Source organism: Magallana gigas, chromosome 1, assembly GCF_963853765.1.
Source record: "Magallana gigas chromosome 1, xbMagGiga1.1, whole genome shotgun sequence".
Lineage (NCBI taxonomy): Eukaryota > Metazoa > Mollusca > Bivalvia > Ostreida > Ostreidae > Magallana > Magallana gigas.
The window spans coordinates 54,492,887-54,517,049 of NC_088853.1; the positions used below are offsets into that span (position 1 = coordinate 54,492,887).

The 24,163-nt window shown below is 32.6% G+C and overlaps 2 long non-coding RNA genes across 4 annotated transcripts in view; both read left to right on the forward strand.

The window, feature by feature from the left end:
- The window catches only part of LOC136272595 (uncharacterized), a 99,796-nt gene extending 83,230 nt beyond the window's left edge, over positions 1-16,566 (forward strand). Inside the window, exons 4-5 of one of the 3 annotated variants that reach the window (XR_010710621.1) lie at positions 15,493-15,593; positions 16,529-16,566. This is a non-coding gene — a long non-coding RNA (uncharacterized lncRNA). The remainder of the gene's footprint in view (positions 1-15,492; positions 15,594-16,528) is intronic. The other 2 variants (XR_010710700.1, XR_010710737.1) reach the window with 2 other exon arrangements.
- LOC136271107 (uncharacterized) lies at positions 3,519-4,965 on the forward strand. The gene is made up of 2 exons (XR_010709859.1): positions 3,519-3,600; positions 3,960-4,965. It is a non-coding gene; the product is annotated as an uncharacterized lncRNA (long non-coding RNA).
- Positions 16,567-24,163: the final 7,597 nt, after the last annotated feature.

Below are 24,163 nucleotides of genomic sequence, written 5' to 3' on the forward strand. Positions count from 1 at the left end.
ATAAACAATGACCCACGTGTAAAGCAGATGATGTATTTGGCAGCTTACATAATCATTTTACTGACATAAACTGTTTTTATGTCAGCCTGCCAAGAAAAATACTTAAACTCATATCAAGGTAAAAAGGTCATTTATTAAGTAAATAAATGACATAATATAAAGCAACATATATACAAGACATATATACATATATATAACTAACAATGACAGAGTCCTTTACTTGTTCAAATTAAAAACATTGCAAAATATAAAGCAAGAACAAACAAAGATTTACTCTCATATGCCGTAACTAGTATTACGTATATCATTGGCACATATTGGCATAACAAAAGGACTAGTCAATAAAAAAGTATCAAATATACATAAAAGACCTGAGAAAATGGGGCGTTCATCTGCCACCGTAACAAGGTAGGCTATGTTTTGTTAGCTAGTTCCCAAGCCACATCATTTATGTAAATTTTAAAACAAAGCAGTTACCAGCTAAAATGAAAAATTATATATGTTTTAGTAAGTTTAACTTGTAATTAAAATGGCTGACACTGGATGAAAAATCAAGTTTCAGCAAAACTGAAACTATATGGAAACCTTGCTGAAACTTGAAGTTGAAGTTTCATGTATAGTTTCCGCAATGCGGAAACCATTATATCGATTCAGCAAGTATCCGTTAGGTTTCAGTCAGCAGAAACTTTAGTCTAAGATTCCTGATGGTTTCCGCAATGCGGAAACTAAATTTGAATCGTGTAAATAGTTGTGTAAATTATTATGGAAATATCAATCAGTTTCAGAACATTTCCGCTAGGTTTCAGTATGCTAAAACTTTAAGTTAAGATTCCAAATGGTTTACGCATTGCTGAAACTATTACTAAAATTGATTTGAGTTTAATAGTGATATCATTTATTTTCAACAGGTTTAAGTTTAATTCTAGCCTAATGATAATGAATCCGTACATACTAAAATGTATAGTAAGGTTTCAGCGTGACTGAAACTATATGTATACATGTAACTATCTTCAAATATGGCAAATAAGGCGATTAAGAGCCTTACTAAGTAATTAATTGAATTTGAAAAGAAAAACTGATGTCTGATCTTGTTTAATTCATATGATGAAATCATTAATCTTAGGTACTCGGGCACGTGTATACATGTGTATACATTCTTTGTCCAGGTGACCTCCTCTGTGATTTTCCTGTATATTCTGTGTGGATTGCAGGGTTTTTTCTGTCAGGAGTGAACAAAAGACTGTTACATAACATATACACAGTACGAAGCGTGAGTTTATAACTGGAGCCCGGCGGGAATTTTTTTTCAATTTGTGTGTACCTGAGTTAGTAAAACTGATAAGTAAATTATAATTATTTAGTAAAATAAATTAATATACCTATTTTGTAAGACTCCTTCTTAAATCATTTAGTTATCATTTGAATGAACCTTGAGGTACAGTAACTAATTAAGCAAACAAATTAAGGTAAAGTCGTTGTAAATTTTTACAAATCGTACCAAATATTCGTACAACCTGAAGTTTAGAGCCAATTCATTTCTTTTTTAATACCACGCCAACACATGTACACAGGATTTTTTTTTTTAAAATTCTACAGTTGATAATAACAAGTAAAACCCACTTGGAGTTTGAGTCTAATATAATGATTGTTTAATTATTTACATGCATTTCAGACTTTACTGCATGTATGACTGTATCATGATTCACTGGCGTCGGAAGCAAATTGAAGGGGGGGGGCTAACCTAATCCTCAGAAATATTGAGGAAAAACCCTAATTTCTAAAATCCTAATCCGTGGGGTGTGGGGGTGGGGGGGGGGGGGGGTGGGGGCTAGTATGCCTACTACTCCAACTTTTCAATCTTTCAAGGTAAATTAAGGAAGAATTACATTTCCGGCGAGAAAAAGTGGGGGGGGGGGCTCTATATGCCTATTGGTTAGGTCTAACTTTGCACTAAGCCCCCCCCCCCCCCCCCCCCCGGTTCGACGCCTATGTGATTCGTGCATTTCTATACTTATTATTTACTTTCTGTACTGTAAGCACAGATATTGATACATGTTTATGAAACATGCACATGTTTCTGTTATAAGATATAATAAGCATTATTTATAATTTTACTGAAGTTGTACGTTATATTACAAACTCAGTTTAAAATCCAGCACTAGCCATGTGGTGCACGTGATTTTAATCCCATTTTTAAACGTATACATTTGATGTAGAAAGTATACCAAATAATTAAAATTATATTTTATTCATATATCAGTCCGACGTGTACGTCTTACTTCCCGGCTTGTTTAACGCGTTTGTATTTTAATTTCATAAGTATTCTTAACGTACTGTTCATCGCATGACCAATCAGTGCACATGTGTAACTGTAAAATAATTGCCATCAATTCATCGTAGTTGTAAATTCACCGTACGGGTGAACGCTGTTAACCGGACCCCGTTAATTGATCGGCATCTAATTATATTTGTGATTTCTGTGTGTTCATGCAGAACCTGCTCTGTGATGAACATAATATTTTCACACCTCTATATTTTGAATAAGAAAATGACCGTGCTTAGAATCGCGGTGAAAATTGGACAAGTACGTCAAGACTAACTAGTCAGTAAACTATATATGGCTCTATCATATTTAGTTTGGCAAAATCATCAGTACATGTAAATAAAATATAGTTAAAGACAAAATCTGATACATGTGTCTCATTATAACTTGTTTAATTTCATTAGACATTTGTAAACAAACGGTCGGCCTTTTTTTTGGTTAATCACGTGTTACAAATACAATTGTAACAAACACACGCCAATACTTTGTCGTATTTAACCAGGAAATACTGACTCCGACAGTTCTTATTTAAAATAGATATACATGTAAAAAGTATACTATTCGGTAAAAAATGATAATTTTGATTAAACATTATTCATTTTAAACTATCCCAAGATACACTTTTTCAAGATTTAGCGGGTTCTGATTGGTCAGTATTGGCGCACTTTATGATTCCGAGCGAAGGTTAAAATGGACAAGAAGGTGCTGCTGTAAAATGGAGAATTGAGAAGCATTAATAGTCTCTACAACAAGGAGATAATGCAGGATAGAACTCATGTCAAGGTAACTTAATTCACAATATAGATACTCCCAATAACATTTTCAAGGCTCTAATTTATCTCTCATTTGTACACGAGATCTCGCGCCATCAAATCAAGATGGCGTCATTTTTTCAAACTTAGTTCGGCGTTTTAATTTTTATTACCGTATCTCTTTTAAATATACGTTTTGACCAAGTTAACCATTAACCAACTTTATATATACATGATAATCAAGATTATCAAAGGTATACACATATATAATTATATAAACATCCCTAATATATGAATGCTTGGTTGGTAAACAAGACGAACAATGAATCTTTCGCACACTATACAATATACAAACTCTTAATGTAACGAACAAAATTTATTAATTCAATCCGGAAAATGAAATCTTTCACGTTTTTCTTTTTCAGCATTGACAGCATACAAAGTCAATGTTTCCGGTGATTAATTGCATCATCTGTTCGGTGATTCGGGTGAATGTTTTGACCAGCTGGACGATGTGGACGCAAGGTATTGCTTTGAAATTGATTATTTTCACCATTAACTTATACATGTGTTGGATGTTTATAATTTACTGTAGTAATTTTTGGGAAATCCAGGTCTAAGTTCTTGAAAAGGAGGTTGATGAGGGGAGGTTGATGAGGGGGGGGGGGGTGAAACACACTTATTGTTGATAAGTTTTTCCATTGTTCAACAAACAATAATTTTGACTATAGTCATTATATGACATAGTTTAAACAGCAACTGGCAACTGCATAGTAGCTTCTGTATTCAGAATTTTATTCAGAATGCTTTTATTACATGTTAGGCTGAATGACTTATGTTTATTGTTTAAAAATCTAAATGAAACTTTTTAATTCATGTTTAAGATAAATAGAACAGACATAAAGTACAGCCCAGTGAAAGGAACAAGTTCATCGCAAGAAGAAGAATTTTAATGCTACCACTGTCCGGAACTACTAAGTCTGCTGTAGCCATGATGTGATCATATGAGTGCTTCACCGGTCTGGACAATGCTCGAAAGTCTCCCAAAAAGGCCTATTTCCATAATCTACGACTCGGGTTACATCAACATCAGCCAAGGACACTCCTTATTGATTCGAATGGACACATCTCTACAACCCGACTAAACCTCTGCAGAACAAGACTTTTTAACTGTAAAGTATTCTCATTTCAAAAAAACTATAAACTATAAAAGTACTTTTTTTATATGATCAAATACCAGTATATTACAATGTCTGTCTGTAAGCTAGAATCTTAGAAAATCACATGGTTTTGACTTATTAAATGATTGATTAGACCTTGCAGATATTAACTATCATTTTCTTAAATAATTTGTTATATTTGCAAATATTGCATAAAATATTAGACTCCATGTAACATATATCCTCACACCTCCAAGTTGATAAGTGTTAACTACTTTTTTTTCCATTTACTTTGTTTAAACATTTATTGATAACTTAGTTTTTATTTGCAGCAATATATGAAAAATTAAGAAACCAATCTTAAATGTAAAAACACTGCATTAGGAGATGAATGCATGGGTCATAGAAATGATAAAATACACCAAACAATATTCAATTATGTCGTATATGAAAATATATAAAGACAACATATACCCCATGTAGTACAATTTTTATATAACAAAATTACTTGGATGGAAAGTTGTTTCCATGTGGGTTTTATTTTAATATGTGTTATGTAACTAATATATAATTGGAATTAGCTTTTATATCATAAGTAAAATGCTGGTATTGATGAGAATTGTAAGGTGAATGATCTGTGTGATACTTTGTATTTTATACATTCATGCTACAAAAAGCAAGTACATGTACATGTAGTAATACTTGTCATATATAAACAATGTATATTTTACTTCATGTCTTGGATTTAAAAATATTAATGTAGGTAAAGTAGTGAAATGTAGGAAGGTAAACCGTGTGTAAAGAAGAATATTCATCAGGAATGAAGTGTGTTGCAATCAGCATAATTAATTAAATGTGTACATCATATTTTTGCACATGATTTGACAGACTGCTCCATTGTTTAGCTTTTTATTGGCCAACAAGTTTTTCATATCTCCCTCTGGGTCATCTATTAAATACTGACAGGCTTATGATATTAAAATCTGATCAGTTGGTACATCATGGGTGGAAATGAAAAGTTCACTTTGGACTTAATGGATTATCAAAAAAATGATATCAAATCCTGTTCTATTGTAAAACATTAGATTATATTACTAACAAAGAAAAGGTTTATCCCAACTTGTAAGTGGGTCACTTTGACCTCATTTTGGAATTTATTGACATATTCAAATCAAATCTGGGTCATACCTCTATAGTCAACTACTATCTTGTAGTGTATTTTTTTTTAAAGATGGATACTTTAGACTTTTCAAAAATATTTTATGGTGTACATATTCATTGTAGTTCAAAACAAATTGAGACAAGTGTATCATGTTCATGTAACAGTGAAGTTTTCTTTGTTTATTCATGTACGTGCAGTTATTTTGTAAATTGCATTTATATTTTTAAAAAAGTAAGATCTTTGTTGCATTTTTAAAGGGAGATTTGATAGGCATTTAATCGAGATGAAAAAACATACAAATGTAAAGATTTCTATGGGACTTTTTTTTCTTTTGCAATTTTATCATTTTTTAAATAAAAGTCCTTAATAAGGGAATTGCCATATGGATGTTTCTCCATTATTGTATCTTGGCTGTATTTTATTTATTATTGGAAACAATTTCAGATTTTTGAACAAAATAAATTTGGAACTGTTTGAAATTGTTTTGTGTTTACATAAAGTAGAACCCTTGCTCAGCTTTTGTGAAAGCAAAAATATAAAAAGTTTCAGTAAGTTTCAGTTGCGGAAACCCTTTGCAAACAATATGTTTCCCAATTGTATATGGAGGTTGAAACTATGCAGAAACTTCAAGTTTCAGTAAGTTTCCGTTGCGGAAACCATTTGTAAACAATATGTATCCCAAACGTATATGGAGATTGAAACTATGCAGAAACTTCAAGTTTCAGTAAGTTTCCGTTGCGGAAACCATTTGGATTCATGGACAGCCTAAGTTTCAGCACTGCGGAAACTTAATGAAACTTGAAGTTTCCGTGCTGAAACCTGTCGGAAACTTAAAGTAACCTTAAGTTTCCACAGAGTTTCCAAAGGGTTTCCGCAGCGCTGAAACCAGATATTTCATCCAGTGTGAAAGACTGAAATGAAGTATTTTTAACAATTTGATAGACAATGGAATTTATCTATCATAATCTTAATAAACATTTCATTATGGTTAGATATGCATTTATTTCGCAAAAATTCAAAGACAGATTTGAAATAGCTTATTGGTTTGGTCGATTTAAAAATTTAAGCATCCTCGCCCCTCATATGTGCATGATTGTTTAATAAATGAGCAATTTATAGAAAAAAACTATTCACAATTGTAGATTTATAAATAACAAAGGTTTCTATTAATCAATTTAAAAAATGAACCAATCGTACATGCAAACGCTTCTTCTAATTGAATTGTCTCATAGAATTATCAGATTTGTCACTATTTTAATGACAAATTATTGTACTTATACATGTATGTTATTTACTTACAATTTCTTCAAGCCGCGCATTTCAGTAAACATGTACTACAAAAACACGCATTAAATCTTTTTATGTCATCTGTGTATAAACAAAATTCTATTTAGAAAATAAACAAATATTTTTATTGATCAAAATATTCTTGCTCGGGCTCAAATGTGGAATGAGTGTCGTTGACGATAAATTTTGTGTACGAGCTCATTAATCAATTGAAAAGGTTGATGGTGGAATCAAAATTAAAGTTCCCAAATGCAATGTGCCATTTTTAAAAAGTTGTGAATTTTATTATGACAATTTTTCACCTTAATACATGTACTACCAAACTTCGGGACGGGTTATACACATATGTTTTACAAATTAAATAGGTGTTTCATTGGCTTCCAGTCTACTTGCGGTATGACTGCTGTTCTTCTCTAAAAGAATTTTGTACAAATTGACACTTTTTCAAGTTGAAATTGACACCCCGAGGAAAACATTGTCAACCGACGCGAAGCGGAGTGGTTATCGAGGGGTGTCAATTTCAACTGATAACCTTTCAAACAGGCACTATTTATTTTATTATACTGAATGTCTTAATCTTAGAGAATTTTTTACTGCTTTTATATAGAAAGGACTTGAATTCTATGGCGAACCGTACACGCATGATTTACGCGCATATGACAATTCGTTGTGTTACCCGTTGTTAAGTGTGTTGCTAACGCTGAGGGTAATAGAACGGATAAACCAATCAGATTTCGGTATTTAGCATGAAAGTATAATAACATATAATATATACAATCTTATCGATTGAAGAACCAAGTTAAATGTTAATGTTCATGTTTTCCGGCTTAGTTGGAATCAGGCTTGAGGTGAATTATATTGTAAAATAATGCATTACATTACCATTACTTCATGAATTAGGGCATTAAATTACCATTACCATTACTTAATTTTCTTGAAGTAATGCATTACATTACCATTACATGAGTAAAGTAATGCAGTACCATTACTTTGTGAAAAGTCAATTAGTTTTAAAAAAGTAATTTAAAAACTAAATAAAGAGTTTTCGTAAATATTTCATAAATAAAACATGCTTAAGATATTTACAGGTTCATGTTCATGTTCACTATCAGGTTCAAATTTAATGACTTAAACAAGATTGCAGTTGCACTTGTAGTTCTCAAAGTAAGATTGGTCTCGTAACATTTACACACTAATGGCGGAGTTGACAATCTCTGTAAATTAAATTATGTCTCTGATTTTCGGAGTATGATTTTTAATGAAAGGAACGGTTGTATCGTAATTCGTGTAGGTGATGCACGAGTTTACACAAAAAATTAGTAAGTGGCGAACGGATTTATTTTTACCTATTAATTTTGCATGAATCGCAAATGAAGAAAATCGTGTCAGATAAGTCGGTCTTAAAAATCAAAATGGCGACCGTGACAAATCTTTTTATTGTCAAAGTTCTTGGAATCTTATTTTTTTTAAAAAATATCTCTAACGTCAGGTGCCTGTGATTGTTATCGGTATACAAATGTTCACTTTGTTTGTTAACTCAGCAGTGTTAGAGTTTTCGGGGTTATCATAAAACTGTTATTAAGGATACCGTACTTCCGACTTATGGATTTTCCCTTGGATCACAAAATTGAATAAATCTAATAATTAAAATTCTCTACTTTGATAAAGTTTTCCGGTAAGAAGTAATTTTAAAAGAATTTCCTTGGGGTACTCTTATTTTACATAATAAACCGTTGTGTCAATTTTCTACAATTATGAAGGCCGGGACTGGGTAAAATTAAGACAAGTGAAAAGCTGTCAATGTGACAGCAAACCGGGTTTTCTTTTATGTGAACTGTATCCATAATCCATGTCAACCTATATCCAGTGAAATGGTGTACCCTATATGCAATATTTTGCCAAAAAATGACTAAGTTCAAAAGCTGGTATTTTTTTCATAAATTATCGGAAATCAAAATTCTAGCAATATGCACACCTCTGATATATGTACAATTGATCTGCTAAAGAACAACTTCTTATCTTGAAAACTGTAGGAGGAGTTGTCCGTACAATGAAGGTACCCTATATGCAACATTTTGCCAAAAAATGACTAAGTTCAAAAGCTGGTATTTCTTTTCATAAATAATCAAAAATCAAAATCCTAGCAATATGCACACCTCTGATATATGTACAATTGATCTGCAAAAGAACAACTTCTTATCTTGAAAACTGTAGGAGGAGTTTTCCGTACAATGAGGGTACCCTATATGCAATATTTTGCCAAAAAATGACTAAGTTCAAAAGCTGGTATTTTTTTGATAAAATATCGGAAATCAAAATCCTAGCAATACGCACACCTCTGATATATGTACAATTGATCTGCAAAAGAACAACTTCCGATCTTGAAAACTGTAGGAGGAGTTATCCGTACATTGAGGACACCCTTTTGGCAGCCGTCCGCCCGCCCGCCCGCCCGCCCGCACGTTATTTCCACCATTTTAATAACCGGATTTTTCCTTCGAAAAACCCGGTTATCAAAGTGTAAGACAATTGCAAGAAAGCCGAATTAACATAGATTGCAACAACTAACTAATTCAAACTCATAAATTTTGGAAGCATACTAGTATTCGAGGAAATCCAGGACAATTACAAGACCCCGCCTTTCAGTACTCTCAGTACTTTGATTAAACAATATCATTTGTACATATTTTATTATGTTAACATGTGGTTGTAAAAAATATTTGCGGCCATCTCCAAATATTGTTTACACTGTTCGTGACATTGTCTACTTTTTGACGTCATAATAACGACGTCAACGTTTGTTATTTCTTTTACAATTTGAAATCCACTAAAGAGCCGATCAGGTGAAACAGCTCTGGATTAAATTTGAAAGAATGAATTATTGTGTTATCGGCTATTGAAAACCGTTTACCATATCGTTACCTATACCGAGGACTTTTTCGTATGTATATATATATATATATATATATATATATATATATATATATATATATATATATATATATATATATATATATATATATATATATATATATATATATATATAAAATAATAAAATTAATAATAATGTTAGAACGCCATCGTTTGCTCGTTGATTTTCCAATTACATTGGTCATATTTATGACATGCCAATAAAAATATGTATGTGGTCATAATACTTACAGTTTTCACTGATTATAGATAAAGTTATGATACCATTTTTTTCTCATTGGTGATAAAAGTTGTACAGTATTTACTGTATCATAGCAGTGCGATTTGTTTGTTAAGGTCACATTAGATAGAACTAAAGTATACACAAAACATAATATTTTTAATCAATATAATAAAGAATGTTGATGTTTTTTTAATGTTTCAATATTTCTTTATGTTTAGATGAAACGGACTCTTGTGCCTCTACTAATGAAGCCAGTTCGAAATCAACTGTAGAAAGTAAGAAAATAATGAACTATCTACGGAGAGGAACTTTAAAATAAAAATAAAAAAAATAGACCAAATGTACAGTAAAAACCGCCCACAAGGGCTAAGTATTATTTTTTAAATGATTATTTTTATACTTTTATAACACTTGAAAGGAAAAAAAGACTGCATAATGAACAGTTTTTTATATTGTTAGTGCAAAGTTTGCCGCGCGACTAATAACTTTGGACTAAAAAGTCGACTCTTTTCTTCCAAAGTAGGTAGCTATTTATTAACGGAAGGTCTTGTTTCTTCAGAAAAATTCAATTATTCTACAGCAATCTATCTTTGTGTGTGTCAAATCTTTGATCTATCTTGGATTAAGAAAAACCTTTGAAGTTTACACGAGCAACTGTACAAACGACCGAGTGACTGCGATAAGGTGTGAAACTTGACCACCCGTGTCTGTGTGTTTGTGGCTTTGAACAGATTTCAATTCCGATGAGGAAAATGCATTGTTGAAACGAAGGGTCTTATTATTATTCACTTTTGATAAAAACAATCATTACGACTTTGTGGATTGAGATTTTAATAATTCTATATCTGCCTTAAGCGTATAATTATTTACGTAAAAAAATATTGATGAAATTCAATGGTTTTTCTATAACCTTACATATCAAGTTAGAAATGCTGAGGTGGATTGAAAATACGCTTCTTATATAACAGTTTCAATCCTTTTCTGGGAGTTGATTTTAATCAACGCTCATATGCAGTTACTCTGGAAAACCGAAATTGAAACAGTGTTTGGACCTAAGCAGAAATCGTCACCGCTGACAAGTCTTAGTTCTGGGAAATAATCGAAAAATTCGCTGTGATTAATATTGAAGCACTGTTTTCAAGGAAACTTACTTATAAATACCTTTAAAATAGTCAGATTTTAAATGGTTAGAACAATTTAGATATTTTTTGTGGTATGTATTTCTACGCTACATTTTATATGGTCTCGTTCAACCAGACGATCGGTGGTTTCCGTAAATTTTCGAGCATCTGGTTGAAACTACTTGCCATGCAAAATAACGTATCGTCGATTCTAAATTATAAAATAATGGCAAAAAGCGACTCCCGTCAGTACTTCAGTACTTTGATTTTCTCAGACGTCCGCGTCAATTTGTTTCCCCGCTTATTTCAAATGTTTTGACTAGACGTTAGCTGTCATTGTTTATTTGCCATCTTGTCAGTTAATATATCTGTCTTACGGTCAAGATCTATTAAATGATTCCAGGCTGTCTTTTTGGTGCTAGAACCATTATGACGTCATAATTGATTTTAGGAATCTTTTCCTGTGTTTTACAGATTTAATGGAATTATGTAGAAAACAAATCAATATTTTGACATTCTATATTCAATCACAGGAAAAGTAATCCCGCTACCTATATTCAATTTAACATCATTTTAAAGAGGGGGTCAAGAGCTTGTTTAATACCGTTTTTGGAGAGACTGTAGGCATTCTTAATATATTTCATAAGTCAAAAATGGACAAAACTCCGAGATTTATTACTTTTATCTTTTATATTTCACAGAAAATGGTTGTTTTAAACATGAATTTTCATTTTGTTTTTACCAAAATATCTAAGTCCCGTACACCCTATAAAAACAAGGATATTGTTATGAAGCATTATTACACGAATTTTTATCTTGAATTTCATGAACCTGAAGGCACCTTTCATTTACTTTATCTTGACCTTAAGTTTATAATTATTTACGAAGGTCTACAAGCATGTAATTTTTGCCCCATACCGCAATTAATGATTATGCATCGGGGTCAAAAATTCATTAATTTCATATTTTATTAACCGATTACTTAACACTGATCGTTTCGACCTAATACTGGGGTATCGAGTGAATTTCGGTAAAGGGGGGGGGGGGGGATAATTAACCATGCTACTTTTGTAAAATGTATGTTATTTTATTTGCCGACCTACCAGAATTTGTTATCACACAGTGTTATTCGGCAAAGATAAACTTGAGACAAAAAGAAATCATCAAAAGATCGCCATCAAATACCAGCTACACGTGTTTACATCGTCTGACGAGCGCTTTTAGGACGCTGATTCACACCCATACGACCGATGCGTTATGGAAATTCTTCGTATATTCTGATTTTTGTAAACTTATAAAAACACACATGAGTGAATCGTAGTAATATTTTTCTTATGCTTAAACTGCCGTTTTCGGTAAATTTTCTATTTATGGAAATACAAAGGCGGGGCGTATATTATGATGTCATATCTCATTATCCCTTCATTAGCATATCAAAATGATGTGTAGCCTTATCTGTCCTGCGTATTTTGTGATCGTAACATTAAAAGACGATGAAAATGAGTAAATAATAAAACATATTAAATAAATTTAACGACCTGTTGCATTCTTCCCCATGTACTTAATGTTAATGCTACATACACAGAGAAAAGTGGCTCGCATAATTCTCATGCGATTTCCTTCTCGCATAAAAATCATGCGCTAATCATGCGAAAATCAGACGAAAAGTTTCTCATGCAAATATCATGCGAATATGTTCGCATGATATTCGCTGAAAAATGTACAATTTTCATGCGAATAATTTTTTGTGTGTTTTTTATTCGATTAGATATTTGTGTCATATTCATATAAAATTCATGAAAAATTCACATGGAAATTGCGTGTTTTTCATATAAAAATTTAATTATGACAAATCAATCTATAACACTTTAAACACATTCTTTCATTCATATGTTGACATAATAGTGTCTTTTTTGTTAACAAATTTGACATTAAGACAACTAAACAATTTCTACATGTGTTGGAATTAATACATGTATAAATAAAAATTAGAATAGAGTTTACATATTATCAAAATATAAATGTTTTCAAAACTTGAAAACAAGTCTTTATTTATGTAAACATGTAAAACTTTGCCTTTACAATAGTCATTCACACCCACTGAGAGTTATATCTTTCTTCATAGAAGGTCCGTAGATATTAAGATTTTATTACATGTATAATACTGTGCTGATTGCATTGGTCATTATTTAGGATACATACTTTAAGTCTAATGTTTTTGAGATACAATTTATGAGTTTGCGTGTACCAAACCTGTTGAACGCAGTAAGTGAATTTCATATAGGAAAATTTTCAGCTATACATCAAAACATAAAATTAATTATTTCTATGCTAGACAATGAAAATTCACTTAAAATTCTTAACACTGTGATACAAGTTTTCCATGATTCCAATTGATATTGCACAGATCACAGTATATTTCAAAAGAATCCAGGCCTTTGTGGTCTCAAGTTTCAGTGTGTACCAATGTTATTGGACTGATGTTGGTGTAATCACTCTGGTGTCTGTATCATGTGCCTTTATCTTCCTTCTTCTGTGGCATGTCTCTTTATCCCTCTCCATATTTAAATATCTTTGTCAACCTTGTGTATATGCAAGACAAAATATAATTCATAATAACACATGCAAACAAAGGTACATGTATTGAGTACATGTGTAACAGCATAAAGCAAAAGATTTATACACTCAGATAAAAAAAAAACAATCATAATGTATCTTTGTATTGAAATAACTTACATTATGTTTTATCGATCAAAAGCAAATGAGATCAATAGGTATGTCCAACTTCTTTTATCAAATATATGTTAATCCATGTTTGATTTTATATACATGTAATTACAAACTTTAGAAATATTCAAAACGCAAGGCATATTTCACTGAATAAATACTTACATGGTATCATCATATGGACAGTTTGTTGTGCATGATTTCCAAAGTGATATATGTTATTGTTATAGCCATCATATATACAACATATACTGGAGCAGCATTTACCTATTCTTCTGTCTGTGTAACATTGCTTCGGATCTTAAAACAACCCTGTAGGGAAGAAAAATGTTATGAACATTTTTAAACTGCATACTGTGGAATCATTAAATTTCATGGGGGCCAATTTTCGTGGATTGCTTAAATTTTACAGGTTCATGGGGACGTAATTTCGTGTATTCTCTTAAACATACAAAGGAAATATAACTTTATTACCCTAATTTATTAATTCGTGGAGGATGTTAATTCGTGGTTGAGAGGTACCCACGAATTCCACGAAAATTGAGCCACCACGAAATCTAATGATTCCACAGTATATACTCCTATAAATTAATGGATTCACCGTGACATTATGCACAAAAATTATGTAGACCGGATCTAGGAGGGGTCAGGGGCATCCAGACCCCCTAAAAAACTCTTTCAATTTAAATTATAAAATTCATAAAAATATGGCTTACTCCCCCTCCAACCTTGTTACTCAATCAATCATTACCCCCCCCCCCCCCCCCCCGAATTTTTTTTTCTGGATCCGCGCTTGAAATCAGATTGCATGCTTGCAACCGCATGTTTAAAATAAATATCTGCATATTTATTTCGTAATCATTACGGTTACACTGTGTTCATTCATTCTTGTATAAGAAATACACAATAGATTGAAATATATCCGAAGCTCCTCGGAGAAATTTGACAGACCCTCTGTCAACCCGAATTTCCCCGTATATTGTATAGTTACATGTGAAGACCTGCATCTAAGTTTAATAATAACAGTAGATTTTTTCAGTGTTTAAACACGTATCTGGCAACGTTAGTTAACATATAACATGTAAACATAGAATATGCATACACTTGAAACATCGTAGTTCTAGGGTACCTGCATGCATGTTGACCATCCGCTCCTCTCCTATCCAGGATCACGAACTCTTCAATCGCTGAGTAAATTATCGTACGATAGATCGGAAACATCTTGATGATGTTGATGTAAAGTTTCTTCTGGCGTGCATCACTGATCAGCAAGTGCCGATGTACATAACTTTGCAGCTAGAGAAAATTCAGTCTGTCTGCATAAGAGTTATCGCGGGAGATAACTCGAACGGGATTTCAGAAACGAATAAAAACTTTTGCAGGGGCTTACAAAAAAGATGCACATCAACCTGTAGCGCTTTAAATTATTAATGATAATTATTCTAATCATATCTAAAATACAAAGTCTGATCTATTGCTTTTTGGTATATTGCTCTATGTAAAATCAAACACCATCCTGACGGTTCTCAGTACCAAAAATATACGAAACATGTGACGTCAGCGGGAACGAGACTCGAGTACAAAGTAATTGACAGAGGTAAGAAACATAGGCCTAATTGAAATTTTTATGTATTATCGGAAGACCATCATTCAAAATTTTTGGAAATTATTATAAAGAATTCGTTACAATTATTTATAACTGCATATCAAAATTACAATAGCTGTATTACTTAATTATATCTAGATATTTATAAGATCAAACAGGAATGAAATCATTTAATAATTAGACAACAATAATATTTGCAGAAAACCTTAAGTTTGCACATGCAGATTTGCAAAGACTCTTTGGAAAAGATTTTAACAGCGTGACAACCAACAACATTCCGGAAGAATTCATGGATACAGTGGTAAGTAATACTTCTATTATTTAAGAATTGTATGATAATTTGGATCAATGTTTAATATTGAAGCTCATTTAAGTGATTCAAACAACCAGCTTGAGCGAAAGGTTCATGTGTTGATCACTATTGTCTGTTTCAATTCTGTCCCAGGACAGTCTCCATTCCTCTGTAAACTTTTGACATTTTCTCCTTCCCCAGAACAGTTAAGCCAATTTCAATCGAACTTGACACAAAACATAATTAGGTGGAAGGGAATTCCAGTTTGTTAATTTAACAATGAAAAATCACACCATCTTTTAGTGAAATTTGAATGATAAAAAATGTGTTATCTTAAAAATAATTCTTAAAAGCTCTTGGTCCAAATAGCTGAAACTTGTATGCAAGCATTTTGAGGTATTGTAGATTCAAATTTGTTCATATACATGTAATTGTTCCTAGGGTTGGGCCACAATAGAAATTGTTTTTGACATTTAGAAATATATTCCTAAAAAATTGACACAATAAAAGGGGCTTGATGATCATGTGAGGAAAAATTTGTAAATCCTCTTAAGCAAAATGTACAGTACTCTTCAAAATTGTCCAAATGTTTTGTATTTGGCAGTATAAAGTAGATTTGATAAGTTATGGCTATTGATGCTCAGGTGAGCGATTTGGCTTAGGTAATAAACTCACAAACTGAAAGCACAAAATAACAACAAAGACATGGATCAGAGTGATATTTTAAAGTGATAATGGTAGTATTCGGATATGACAATTAGGAATTTATTGTATCAGATCAAATCTGCTTTAACGAGCATTTATCATATTATCAACTGCATGTCATATATCAATGAATTTAGTTTTTATCTGCCAATATTAATAATTCACATTCAAAATAGATACCGGTATGCCATTCAGTAATAGGAAAATTTCAACACTGCATTATGTATATCTTTTTATAGATTGATGAAGAAACAAGCCTTTTCGAGAAAGGAAGAAGAAGAAATTTGAATTATGTTCTTATCTAAATAAAGAAGATTTTTCTATGAAGATTATTGTCATTGTTTTCTGTTAACGGTAATTCTGTATGAAGCAAATTAATTAAGACTTCAGTTTTCTTTTCAAAGTATAACAGCTTATATTCTCAATTTTAGATAAAAAGAGATCAAGATTTCAAGATTATCAAATTAAGCTGCATAGTATTTTGTATGGAAATTGCATGATATTTGTATGGTATTCGCAAAAAAACAACAATGAAACATAAGATATACATTTTCGCATGGATACTGTGCGAAATTTTAATCATATGATATTCGCATTAAAATTATGTCAAAATCGCATGGAGTTTTCGCATGAAATTCATGTGTGTTACTTTACGTCTCTTTCTCATGCTAAGAATTTGCATGAACTTCATGCGAATTTCTAGTGAGAGTCATGTGAGCCACTTTTGCCTGTGTATATTTGAATAAAAAAGAATATCAAAGAAAGAGGTACTGAAGATTTTGGGAAAAGTTTTATTCTTTAAAACAGTGGTAAAGTGGCGTCAGTGGGGTACAGTTCTGGTCAGTTCCCTGTACAGTGCCGTACATTGGGGTACAGAGCTTCAGTAGGACTGTACAAAGGGGTACAGAGGTAGTCAGTGAAAAGTACATTGAGGTACAGTTAATGTACAGTAAATGTCAGTCATTTTTTTTAAAATATTAATCAAAATATATTGAATTCAGTGGTTTTACTTTGCTTAGCCTAGCTCATTTCTCTCTCTTTCAAAATATTAGTGATGATTGGAACTCTTCAGCTGCAGAGCAGTTCGCACATACGACGTCAGCCGTCAATTCCAGTTCTCACCGGAAGAAAGCAGAAACATAAATTTTTCAACTGTTCTTGTTTTAAGTATTCTTTTCTCCCGTATTACGATACCGACGCTTTAATGAATACAGAAGATGTATTTTTACTTAAAAAATCGATCCACGTTAAAGTGGTAGACTCCGGGTTTATCCATGTCAACCCTAAATTGATAAGCATTACCTATCGTATCCAGTGAAATGGAGTACCCTACATGCAATATTTTGCCATATAATGATTAAGTTTAAATCTGGTAATTTTCTCATTAATTATCAGAAACAAAAATCCTAAACATATGGACACCTCTGATATATGTACAATTGATCTGCAAAAAAACAACTTCCTATCTTGAAAACAGTTGGAGGATTAATCCGTACAATGAGGATACCTTATATGCAATATTTTGCCCCAAAAATTGAATAAGGTCAAAAGCTAGAATTTTTTTTTCATTATTCGTCAGAAATGGAAATCCTTGCAATATGCACATTTCTGATATATTTACAATTGTTCTGCAAAAGAACAATTTCCTATATTGAAAACTTAGGAGGAGTTATCCGTACAATAAGGATACCCTATATGCAATGTTTTGCCAAAAAAAATTGACTAAGTTTAAAAGCTGGTTTTTTTTGTCATAAAAAAATCAGAAGTCAAAATCTTAGCAATATGCACACTTCTCTGATAAATGTACAATTTATCTGCAAAAGAACAACTTCCAATCTTAAAAACTGTAGGAGGAGTTATCCTTACAATGAGGGTATCATATTTGCAATACTTTGACAAAAAGTGACTAAGTTCAAAAGCTGATCAGCTAATATTTTTTTCATAAAAAATCAAAAATCAAAATCCTACTAATATGCACAATAGCTCTGCAAAAGATCAACTTCCTATTTTGAAAACTGTAGGTAGAGTTATCCGTACCATGAGGGTACCCTTTTGGCAGCCGCCCGCCCGCCATTTTTACCAGTTCAAGAACTGGAAATTTCCCTTGGAAAACCCGTTTAATAAAACAACAAAATCCCTTTGATTAGGTAATAATATAAATTGAGACTACTTCAATGCAAAGTCGTAAATGATTGTATAGTTTTTCTCTTGATTCAATGATTTACAGTTAACATGTGTAACACAGGTGTAAAAACATTAAATAATGCAAAAATTTAGAGATCTAAAAAATGGTATGAAGAAATCGGACCAGTACTTTTAATTCTTGAATAATACACCCCAAAAATATATTACCAATAACCAAAAAGAGATCAAGATTTTGTAATGCATTATACGAGCAAAAATGTTATTTGTAATAATATGTGTTGCACCGCTACTTTTTAACCGGGTTTTCCAATGAAAATATCCATTTATTAAAATGGTGAAATGACAGGCGGGGGGCTGCCGAAGGGGTAGCCGTAATGTACGGAAAACTCCTCAGTTTAAAAGAAATAAAGTTCTTGTATTGCGGATCAATGGTACATATATCAGAGCTGTGCATATTACTTGGATTTTAATATTTTGATAATTTATTAAAATAAAAAAAAGAAAAGATAGATTACCAGCTGTTGAACTTCCTATCTAGCAGATTGATATTCATAATATAATTCCTTAAATGCATCTAAACTGGTTACTAGACAACGAATCTTTCAAGTTTCTGAATTATTGAAGACTGTCTCTAAAATGGGGTCACTATATGTTTTACTATAAATCTACCAAAATCCTGGAAAAATTAATTAAAGTTGAACGGTCAATGTAGCGTTAGGAATTACCACCTTGTGGATCATTTATCGAACAACACAACACGTCGACACGGAAATTTAATTTTCACAAGTCTGTAAAAAGTCGCATGAATAAACGCAAAAATCATGGGCAAATACATTAATCTAATCTTAAGTTAAAACACTAGTCGATTTTAAATGTCAAAATCGCGGCGTTTAATTGTATCTGATCTTTTAAATCTACATTTGGCCTTGCATATTAAGATTTGAAATGATGAGCTGCTTTAATTCAATTAACAGCGGGTATTTTGGTCTGAATTTAAATCTAAATCAATTATAGCAGAAAGATAGTAAGATCGTTTTATCTTAAACCAATACAGTTAAAATAAAACTAACGAATCGTCCTGTTCGTACAAATTATCAATAATCATGGATTTGGATCACACGAAGCAGGAAGTTACCACGGATCATCTGACCACTTGCACGGAATATCTAAAGCTCCTTTCACAATTAAGGCACAATATCTTCACAACACTTTGTGATCAGAATTGTTTGGCTTCGCAAGAGCTCTCGACGTCTTTGCTTTTGTTTTTGTGGTCGCATCAAGTCTCTTCAAAAAGGTGGACACGCACACTATCCAGACGCATCCGAATGCGATCTTAAGTTTTGAAATGCACGAGCATAATTAATAACGTTTTACTGCGTATTATGTACTCGCAAGAGCAATGCACAGTTTTGAAAGATCGTAAACAAATTGCAGCTGACCATGAAACATTTGCTTAACGTACATCAAGAAATTTTGCACGTTTTACTATAATTGCACGATGTATCGGCTTTAATTTGCAAATGTCACACTTGGCTGTATGCAATTTAATCATTTAGACTTTTTTAAATTAATGTATAAGTTTTTTTCGCAATTTGTGTTAATTGCTACAAAATTCTCCTCTATATTGACAACTATTTATACACCGTTCTAAATTTTGAAAAGCCCGTGTCCCATCTTAGACACAGTCAGAGATGGAAAACTAATCTTCTAATTGACTTCTGTTAATTGAAACTTCTTTTTCATCTTCAAAATCCTTTTACCTACATGCTGCTAAAATGTCATAATTTTATCAAAAGCTGTTTGGTAAATAATTTCCGTACATCTGTACATATAATCTGAATCCTTCACTCTGTTATTCACATGATTTCAAAATGTAAACTGTCGTCAGTTGGAACCGGATTTTCGGTGCTGATGCTTACCAAATTAACGTAAACGTTTTCTTTACGCATTTTAAGGGTAAAATGTCCATATAAAATTTTGAAAACTACACATGCGTGTTGGCTTGCTCTAGGTTTTGAGAGGCTGGGTTCAACAACAAGAAATATTTAGAAAAAGTGTAAAAATGGTTATCTACAATGGTGATTAAGTATGCGTTTTCTATTGTCAAACAATATGCGATAGTATTAATTACGCGGAGGTCTGATATAACACCTCAAATAAGTTCTGTATATTTACCACACGCGCGGGGGTATTTTGCGCAGTAATAAGCTTACACTGTGTACATGTAACTAGTGTAAATTTCCCCCACGCGCAAATAACATTTTAACAGTAGTAGGAAACATGTGTAAAATCTTCTTCCTAAGGAACACTGCATCAGAAAAGCCAATATTTACAAAATCGTTTTTATATATGATTAAGATTTTAAATTGTAAAATCGTGACCCCTAGACAAAAACTGTGGACCCAGGCAGAGTTCAAAGTTTAACATTGAATTGCCTTAACTTCTTCTAAAGAACCACTGCACTAGGAATGCAAATATTTAAACACAAGCTAGTATTTAGTGAAAATTCTAATTTGTAAAATTCGTGGCCCCGGAAAAAAAAACTTGGGCTGCAGGCGGGTTTTAATTTTAACATTATTACTATGTATACCTCCCTGTCTATTGCAGATACTTAATTATTTTTAAGTTCTGATCCCGGACCAAAACTGGGCCCCACAAGGGGATCAAAGAGAGTGTTTAAAAGTCTTCTATTCAAGAACTACAATGCTACTTTTTTTTAGATTAACATCCTAAATCTGTGAAGATTTCAAATTGTGGAAGCCGTGACCCCTAGACTAGTAATGGGGCCTAAGGCCACAGGCAAGATTAACATAGAGATGTATTGAGAAAATATTCGAGAATCCTTTCCTCAAGAGCTACAGTGCAACAGTTGGTGACTACTATGCAGGCATCTGTGGCTATTATAAATTCTTAATTGGTAAAATCGTGAACCCGGGACTAATTTCTTGGGCCCCATGAGGGGTTCAATTTTAACATAGAAGTATACCCCCTCTCCTTCGGAGCGGGGGTATAAATATGTTGACTATTGTTTTCATTATATAACCGACAGCTCTTTTAAATGTGTATCGGGAAAGAAATCCAACGCTAATCAAATGGTCTCGATAAAACTCTCTTAGAATGATGCATATTACATTTAAAGTTGTTTTCATCAACTTCATGGTTTTAATGTAACATATTTCAAACATATTTTTCTGTCCCTTGGTCGACGGTAGATCATGTTATAGGAAGTGTCAACTACCAACCATTGACCTGCCCCCTTGTCGATTTTAGAACATAAATTTGGAAATATCATCGATTATTAATCAAATGTCTGTATGCGATGTAGTAATACCTCAATACAATCTAATTAATAGAACTACTTTAACCTTATATTGGGTTTGACCCTATTTTTCTTGTTTTGTATTTACAGATGGCAATCTCATAAAAAATGTCATGGACTCTGTATGCAATGGATTAGCTAGTAAGTGATATTCCTATAAATTTCCAGTTTTTATTAGGCTACTTATGAACAATTTTATTAAATTTGAAAAAAAAGGATTACGACTGGTAATTTAATATAACAATTTTACTCAAACCCCAGGCAGCGGTAGTCACTATCAAGAGAAAGCAGCTAATTAAGTTAAATTAAGCATCTTTTTTCCTCACCAGCTGACAAGCACATGGCTTATCTGATAACATAGATTACTGACCACTCATTTTCGATAGCCTAAGACTTTACATCCAATGTTTGGAATGTAAGAAAACAAATTGTTGATGGAAAATTTCATACTGTTTATATGTACATGTTTTAAAGGTAAACAAATCATTATAAATAAATATTAATTTGTGTATAATTTACAATTTTAATAAAATTGCTAACATTTTAAAGACAAATAATTCAAGTAAAATGATTTATCACTGAATAAATTAACCAGATCACTTTCATAAAATGTTTCAATAATTCTGTCCCACAAAGTGAATGCAAACTTGTTTGTTTTCGGTATAAGGTTTTTGTGGCCAGATCGAGATCTTGGTCGCCGTGCAACTTTTAAGTTATTACTTGATGAGTAATCTCGGTCCACATTTTCATTCCAGTCTAGGACAGCCATGTTTGACCTCCGTTTATACTCCTCATCACCAAATTTTATTCTTTTATCATGATAGACGAGAAGGGCATTGTCAAAAGATTCAACATAATGCGTGTCAATGCAGTTCACATAACCCTCTGGTGTCTTGTATATTTGTAGTTTATGAATCTCTGTCTTAAGAATTATTTCTGCTTCAGAATCACTTAGGATGTTCTTTGATGGTTCATAATTTGGGTCTCCTCTGCATCTTGATTCCATAGAACAATTCTGGTGGTTGTTCTTATAGTGCTCAACAATATTTTCTAGACATTGTCGCAACTTCACAGGGGAACCTTGGCAATTTTTCATTGCATAATATGTATGCGTTTTAATTGATGCAACCGTATCTATAAGATGTGTTTGAATAACGACATCGGATTGGGCTGTATTTCTCCTCCAACCATGGCGGGTATCTATCATAATGTCTATCCCATAAAAAGGGACATCATTTTCTTCTGCCTTTAAAACTGAAGTTGTTACTTCTTCATTGATGGTATCTTTTATTGACTCCTTAGCCAGGTCTTCTGTCATAGAGCAGTACAAATTATGGTGACTTTCAAATGCACTCTCAGGAACAATCTCTACATTAGCAGAGTCACAAATACGCTTGTATTGACTGTAACGAATACCTGTTGCATAAACAGAATGTATCATTCTGAGATTTACAAGATATAATCCACCAGGTAAATGCTGGGAGGAATCCGCTGGGACCAGGTGATTGTCTTAACAAGTGAAAGTTACTGCATGGGATTGTTTCTTATTGACCAGTGAGAAACTTTCCCGCCAAACTTTACAGCATGGTCTATTGGAAGAGTTTATTGTCTTTGGTCAGGGGTATAGTAGTTATGAATAATTAATACGTAATCATTACCAATGAACAATGAATTTTTTTCATTCTGTTGGATAACTGTTTTGTTCTTTCTTTTGTTAGTAAAAACAAGTAGTTGCTTTATATTTAAAAATGTAATAAATTACTCTGGTACCCCTGGTGTAGTGAAATAGTCTTTCTTGGAATCAGCCATTCTACAGGAAATCATCAGTAAATGTAACACTCTGATTTTTTCTTTTTTTCTTTGCTTTACCATGTAAATGTCACAACCAAGAAGGAAGGTTTGTTTAAACATTACAGAAGTTGAATATCATTCAATCAGAGCTCTATTTTCACACTCGTGTGACTCGTGTGTTATTTTTAACAACTGGAAAGAAGACAATACAGATGAAGAGATAAGAGCTGGTCAGAATGTAAGTGCTACCAGTGATAACAATTCTGACATCATCGAGCAGCAAGCAGCAGGTGGTGATCCTAGACATGGAGGGGATGATGCAATACCAGAGATCAATGACCAGGAATGTAGATATTGATTTTGCCACCCATGCGTGACCTCAAACCGACATGAGTGGCTCGGAAATGGTGCACCACCCCATACTAGGAATTCTGCTATTAGGAAAACAAAGCATAAAAAGTGTTGGACTATGATGTCACGTAGATATGCATGGAACCATCCCAGATATCGAGCGAAAAAAGCTTCACATGTTAATCGTGATGAAGAAGTAAAAAACACTGTATGGACACAGAGAGAAATAATCCCAGAATGTGTTTTACATGTATCTCTAGTGAGGGAT